Here is a 7,500-nt window from a genome sequence, read left to right as displayed (position 1 = left end):
TCTTTAATTATTTGAAATTCTTCCTGTGGAGAAATACGTGGTTTTTTAACAAAGATGCTAAGCTTCATCATTGGAATATACATAACGAAAACAATGTTTCATATTAAATTTGAGAAAAGTCAGTCACGTGTATATATGATCTCTTCTGTTTATAAGGAAAGAGCCGGGTTCTAAGAAAGATACAAAGCCCCATCTTTGGAATGTAGGTAACAATAACATATTCGCCTTTTAAATTTTCACAGCATTTCCATATTTTTACTGTTCCAATTGCGTTAAATTCTTTTTCATGTCAAAATGTCACGCAGGTTTTTACTACCCAAAACATGGGGCCAACTATCATTGGCACATTTGTAATCTGGATATTGTACCCGGAAGTTTGGAAGCAGTTGTCCATGTATGTATGCATGTATGTATGTATGTATGTATGTACATATATAGGCGCAGGAGTGGCTGTGTAGTAAGTAGCTTGCTTGCCAACCACATGGTTCGGGGTTCAGTCGCACTGTGTGATACCTTGGGCAAGTGTCTTCTGCTATAGCCCCGGGCCGACCAAAGCCTTGTGAGTGGATCTGGTAGAAGGAAACTGTATGTGTGTGTGTGTGTATGTGTGTGTGTGTGTATGTGTGTGTTTGTGCATCGGTGTCTGTCCTCCCACCATCGCTTGACAATCAATGTTGGTGTGTTTACGTCCCCGTTACATAGCGGTTCGGCAAAATGGGCCGATAAAATAAATACTGGCGTCGATTTGTTCCACTAAACTAAAGGCGGTGCTCCGGCGTGGCCGCAGTCTATATATAAATAACTGTTATAAGTCTAAGTAGTTGCTTGCACACACACGTGGGCGTACATGCACACACACACACATGCATACATAAGAGAGTGTGCATGTATGTATGTATGTTTGTATATATATATGTATACACACATATACACATATACATATATATGTTTGTGTGTAGTTGAGGTGCGATCAACAAAAATGCATCCAATCCAGTGTGAGATAAATATTCTTTAATCCAATCAGTAAAGAGTTGCGAGCTACTATTCGTTTCATGAATTGGAGATGTAGTCTTGGCATTGGAGATGTGGTCTAAGAACCTAAAGATTACTTGGAGAAACAAGGCGTGCTATTATGGCCTCCCTAGACTACATGTTCAAGGCATGAACCGATTTGAAGCTCGTACCTGTATAACGTCTGCATTTACTGATAGTTCACTGTAGGCGCAGGTGTGGCTGTGTTGTAAGGAGATTGCTTCCCAACCATATAGTTCCTGGTTCAGTCCCACTGCGTGGCGCCTAGGACAAGTGTCTTCTAATATTGCCTCGGGCCAAGCAAAATCTTGTGAGTGGATCTGGTAGACGGAAACTGAAAGAAGCCTGTTGTATATATATATATATATATATATATATATATATATATATATATATATATATATATATATATATATATATATATATAAATATATATATATATATATATATCAAAGTGGTATTGGTATCCAGAAGACCCTAGATGGCAGGTAAGGCTATGTAAATACTCCGGGAGGACCGTAGTTAGATTCTTGGCTCGATAATAATACGCGTATAGGTTTAACATGTATATGTAAAATAAAATGTGACAAAACCAAGGATGTGTGGAATTTATAGCACATTTATAAACAGAAAGTTAGTCTTACAGCTTTTTCTGTAAGATTGCCTTAAACCGCTGTAAGAGTAAGTTTCTCTTTACAAATTCCGCACACCCTTGGTTGTGTTGTTTCACTTTATTTAACACACACACGCACACACACACACGCACACGCACACACACACACACATCTCTGTGTGTGTATGTATTTATGTGTGTGTCTGCTTTTGTCTCTCTTACATCGCTTTACCACCGATGCCGGTGTGCTCATCTCCCCGTAACTTAGCAGCTCGGCAAAGGAGACTGATAGAACAAGTACTAGCCTTATAAAGAACAAATCCTGAGATCGGTTCTTCCGGCTAAAAACCCCTTTAAAGCGGTGCTCCAACATGACCCACACTGAAATGAATGAAACAAGTAACAAAACAAGGATATATATATATATATATATATATATATATATATATATATATATATATATAGAGAGAGAGAGAGAGAGAGAGAGAGAGAGAGAGAGATAGATAGATAGATATATATATATATAGAGAGAGAGAGAAATTGAGAGAGAGACAGAGAGAGATAGATAGATAGATAGATAGACAGATGTGAGTGTGGCTTTGCGTTTATGCTGTATTTGTCCCGACCACAATTTGACAACCGTTGTTTTTGTGCTTGCCTTCTCCCGTAAAGTAGCGATCCGGCTGAAGAGGCGGTTAGAATAAAGAACAGACCTAAAATCAAGTACAGTAATCTATGCCATGATGGCAGGATGGCAACAGTCCAAAAAGTGAAATCATTAAAATATAAAATATATAGTACACACGTTTGTATGAGATATTGGTTTTTATACTCTATAGCGATTTACAGACTTGCTTCTTCGAATTGAATTTTATAGTGGTGTAATTTGAAAAACTCTATGTATATTCTTGGACCTGATATAGTTTTGACCTTTCTACTTATTTTTCTTTTTACTTTTAATATATTTTTGTGGGAAACAGCCTCACGAAGTAATTTTGAAGAAAGTTGCTAGACTAATATTCTCGGCACCCGTTTATTGCTACACTGCTCTCAATATGAATTATGAGATCGACAGCGATATCTCATTTTTCGTACATTCTATCCTTATATTAGAATGTTATGTTTTATTGTTTGAAAACCTTCCAAATTTAGTTAATGCAATATTGCAGCTAAATTATTATCGCGAATAAATGAATTTGATAGCTGTATTATAAATCATAATCGCTGAAAATTTTGAGAAATGGAATACTGTATCTACTGCAGTAGTTCCCGGTGTGTCATCAATATATGTTTATGTTGATCGTGTTGTTTTGGTCGTTATTGAACCACGAACTTACCTCTGATTAAGGTAATCTATGAACTGAAGTAAGATACTCTTATAGCGATAATATATTGAGATAAGATATGCTATAACCATCTATATTTTCTTAATGAATTTAGTATCTTATACTCTGTAGTGTGGCGTTTACTCACAAAGTCTTCATTGGTAGCCCACGATTTTAGGCAGGATACGTGTAAACATAAGATTGGCACCACTAATATTTATTTGATTTTTCATATAACGTTCATATTACGCATTTTCATATTAACTCATGTAATGTCGTTCGTATTTACATCGTTCTTCTTTACATGTATTCATAGAAATGATTTAATGTAACAACTTTCATGGAACAGCGAACATAATAGGAATCTTCTGTAATACAACATGTTAGATTAAATTATGAATGTAGTGCGTATTTATTGGATATGAAATAAGTAGAAAGGAAGCGAAAGACCAATGCATTTACGAAAGGGACATAGTTTCATTTGGACTACTGAATGGTCCTTGTGCAAAGTTGAATTCGCCAGCTTTTTATCACAGTATGGCTAATTTTCCGGAACCTTCGAATATGCTAGTGCGTAGGATACCGCGCACACATCGTTTGAAGTTCTTAGCATCAAACATCACAAGTCAGCCAGTGCTGTCTGATCGATCCAAATTCCCGTAGACATTTATAACTTTTATCGCGGCACAGAGACGTTCATGGAAATATTGTAGGTCATCGTTGTAAACTGGGAAATCCAAGAATAAAGGAACAAAACTCAGCAAAAGCCTTGCTATAACTCAATTACCTAATGTAAATTTTGCTACATATTTTTTTTAAGATACCAGATTTTTAACAACACTGATCTCAAAACAATTTTGCTGCTATTTCTACTTCATGCTGTCTCCTGTTTAGGCTGTTGGGAGAGTATATTAAGATTTACGTGCCGTATATATTTTTGTGCTGTAAATTATTACGATTAGGGTTTCTGTAGTTTCAGCATTATGAAATACAGTAGAACCTCGGTTTTCGAACAACTCTGATCACGAATAAATCGTGCATTAAATATATCTATACCTATCTATACATAAAAAGCATGATTTATTCGCGATCAGATTTGTTCGAAAACCGAGGTACTATTGTAAATCGTCTCCATAATAGGAAAATAAGAGAAACAAATGTGACGGATACTTTGAAATGTAAGCTGATTGTAAGTATAAGCTTGGTCTATTAAAGAATGTTTTATTTTGTGACATTAAGAATTTCCAGATTAAATTTTACAAGTGAACTAGCAAACTAAATTACACTTCACGCATCAATATAGATATTTTTCTTGTTTGGTATATTTTCGAAAAAATTGTGGCCTCTGATGACATTTCAAAACTGCAGTCATAATTTCCTTTGAAGGTATTTTCTTAAATTGACTATTAATAAATCACTGTGAACTGCAGATGTTTTGGGTCGAAATACAATGAAGACATCTGCATACAGCTAAATTTAAGTTTACTCGATTGTCGAAAAGGTATCTTGTTTTAATAATTAACAATCGTATTGATTTGTTCACACTAATATCGTACACAAGAAACATATTACAACACATACACATACACACACACACACAAGCACATGCACAGTCACACAGACACTCATGTGTATATGTGTGTGTGTATGTTTACACACACACACACATACAAGTTAATATACATATATAAAAATATAGTTTATATGTATGCGCATACACAATCACACTATGAAACTCGTTCAAACAGAAGTAAATATATGCATGCGTATGCACACATAAATATATATGATATACATAACTCTGTTTCCCAGTTAGACTCTTTCTCCCCTTTTCTCTTTATACATACACACTCGCACAGGTGTGTGCATATCTATATACATACATTTTATTCTCTCCCACTTTCTATACATAAATCAATCTCTCTCTCTCTCTCTCTCTCTCTCTCTCTCACTCTCTCTCTCTCTCTCTCTCTCTCTCTCTCTCTCTCTATATATATATATATATATATATATATATATATATATATATATATATATATATATATATTTATAAATATATAAATGTGCACACACACACTTATATACATATATACATATATATATATATATATATATATATATATATTTACATATACACATATATATACATATAAATATCTATCTATCTCTATATATATATACCTATATATGTATGTATGTATGTCATGTATGTATGTTTGTAGGTGTGTATGTACGTGTGTATGTATTTATGTATGTAAGCATGCATGTATGTATAATGTCATTATAATCACCATGAAATATGTCTCTAATCCACGGAGATATGATAGTAATTCAGAAACAGTTTAATTACACATTCTTAGTCATGAAACTCATAAATCGATCGTTCGGCAAGCTAGGCACGTGTATAGAATGCCAGCTATGTAGACAATCGGCTGGGTACTGTTGTTTTAGGAGATAATCAAAGATGATTGGTAGAAATTACAGAGAATGTTAGTGATTTGTGTCGGTACGAGTCACTGAGATATAGTGATGTTGTATGTTAATATGTCAATGAAAAATTAGGCATCCTATCAAAATTGTAATGTATATTCTCGTTATGCTGTACCAAATAACATCACACATCTCTGCTGATGTTGTTGGCGAATTTTGTTGGCGGATAAGATAATCAAATTGACGACCAAGCAGATTTTCTACCAAGCCCTCTGACCAGATAAATATTTGCTGCCAAATCCCAGTTAAATCATACAGTGCCATCGAATATAAAGGAATCCGTGGGATAAACTAGAAATGTAGAAAATTGGTTATTTTAAGTTACAACGCAAATATATATTAATTTTGTACACATACACACAATCGCACATACCTTCAGAGACATAGGTACACACCTAATTCATGTATGATTGTATGTATTTAGTTACATATTATGTGTGTATATACTAATATATAGATACATAAATACACACTCTCACACACACATATATATATATACATATTTGCATAATGTAAATATGTGTGTGTATGTGTGTGTATATTTATATATGTGATTTAATAAACACATATATCTTCCACCTTTTAACTCTACTTCTTTCTCGGCTTTCCTCGTTTTTCTCTCATCCTATCATCCTGCTTTTTTGCTTGCTATACCAAATAGGCACTGCTTCAAGATTTCTCTAAGGCATCAACCGTGTTAAAATTACTGTTTGAGCTGCTTTCATCTCATGAATCTGATATCATCTCATAAAAAACATATATTGTTTTTATTAAATAACACTGGCCTACCAAATTAAATGTATTATACTCATTATGAATGCGAACCAACTTTTTAGACTAATTTTTCATGTTGATTTCAAAATTTCATTCACTCCATTTGTGTACAGCACGTATCAGTTTTTCAGTACATATATGCAAATATTTACGTATTTGTATATATGAAATTTAATAATAAATAAGTAGATGTGATTTTTAGAAAGTAAAAGAGTTCCTTGAGTTAATATTCATCACTATCAATCTACGAAGAGTGAATACACAAAAAAAAATGGGTCAGAAAAACAAAGTTAAAACAACAGAGTTAGAAATATTGCGATTTGGATTTTCTACGGTGTTCCTGATCTGGTTGATCATTGTAAAGTGTCCAGCAGGAGTCAGTCAGCATATTGTCATTCCAGAAGACATGGCACCGTTTCTCCATAGCACTAATGTTCAGGTGAAATCGTTCTCCATGTCCTGTTTCCGTCTACCAAATCCACTCACAAGGCTTCGGTCGGCTCGAGGCTACAGTAGAAGACACTTGCCCCACTTGCCCAAGGAGCCACAAAGTGGAACTGAACACGGAACCATGTGGTTCAGAAGTAAACTTCTTACCACACAACCACGCCTGTGCCTATATATATATATATATATATATATATATATATATATATATATATATTTTCCAGAGGAATACGAAAATTTTAAAGTTGAAAACCTTATAATATATATATATATATATATATATATATATATATATATATATATATATATATATATATATATATATATATATATATATATATATATATATATATACATATAAATACACACATATATTTCAAAATCTTAACAAAGACTCAATAAACAGAAAATTTTACAAAAACATTACGAAAAGAAAATTCGTAGATATTTCTTCATCAGTTAAATTCAAGAAGATCCTTATAATTCCGCACCTTCAACGTTGATATTGTTCACTTTTGGTAGCACCAGTGGCGAAATTCCACTGGGAATAGCTAACGAACTTATGTGTATATGTACACACTCGCACACACACAATCTCTGTTTATTGCTATATTCACTTACTCACTTTTTCAACCTGTTGCGTCTCAGGCTGGGTTGATTGTGTCTAGCGTGAGTCTTGGTTTTCGACTTTATCTTTCTGGTTGCTCCTACCAGTATTAATAGCATGAGACAAACAGCTTGCGCAAGCCTTTCACCGTGAAAAGAAGCATCCATCAGTGGCTTGTTCTTTGCTGTCCCTTGTTCAGGAGCGCTTTTGAT

The sequence above is a fragment of the Octopus bimaculoides genome, chromosome 2, assembly GCF_046866305.1.
Source record: "Octopus bimaculoides isolate indiv1 chromosome 2, ASM4686630v1, whole genome shotgun sequence".
Taxonomy (NCBI): Eukaryota; Metazoa; Mollusca; class Cephalopoda; order Octopoda; family Octopodidae; genus Octopus; species Octopus bimaculoides.
The sequence above is the reverse complement of the archived record's forward strand: the minus strand, read 5'-3'. Positions refer to the sequence as shown.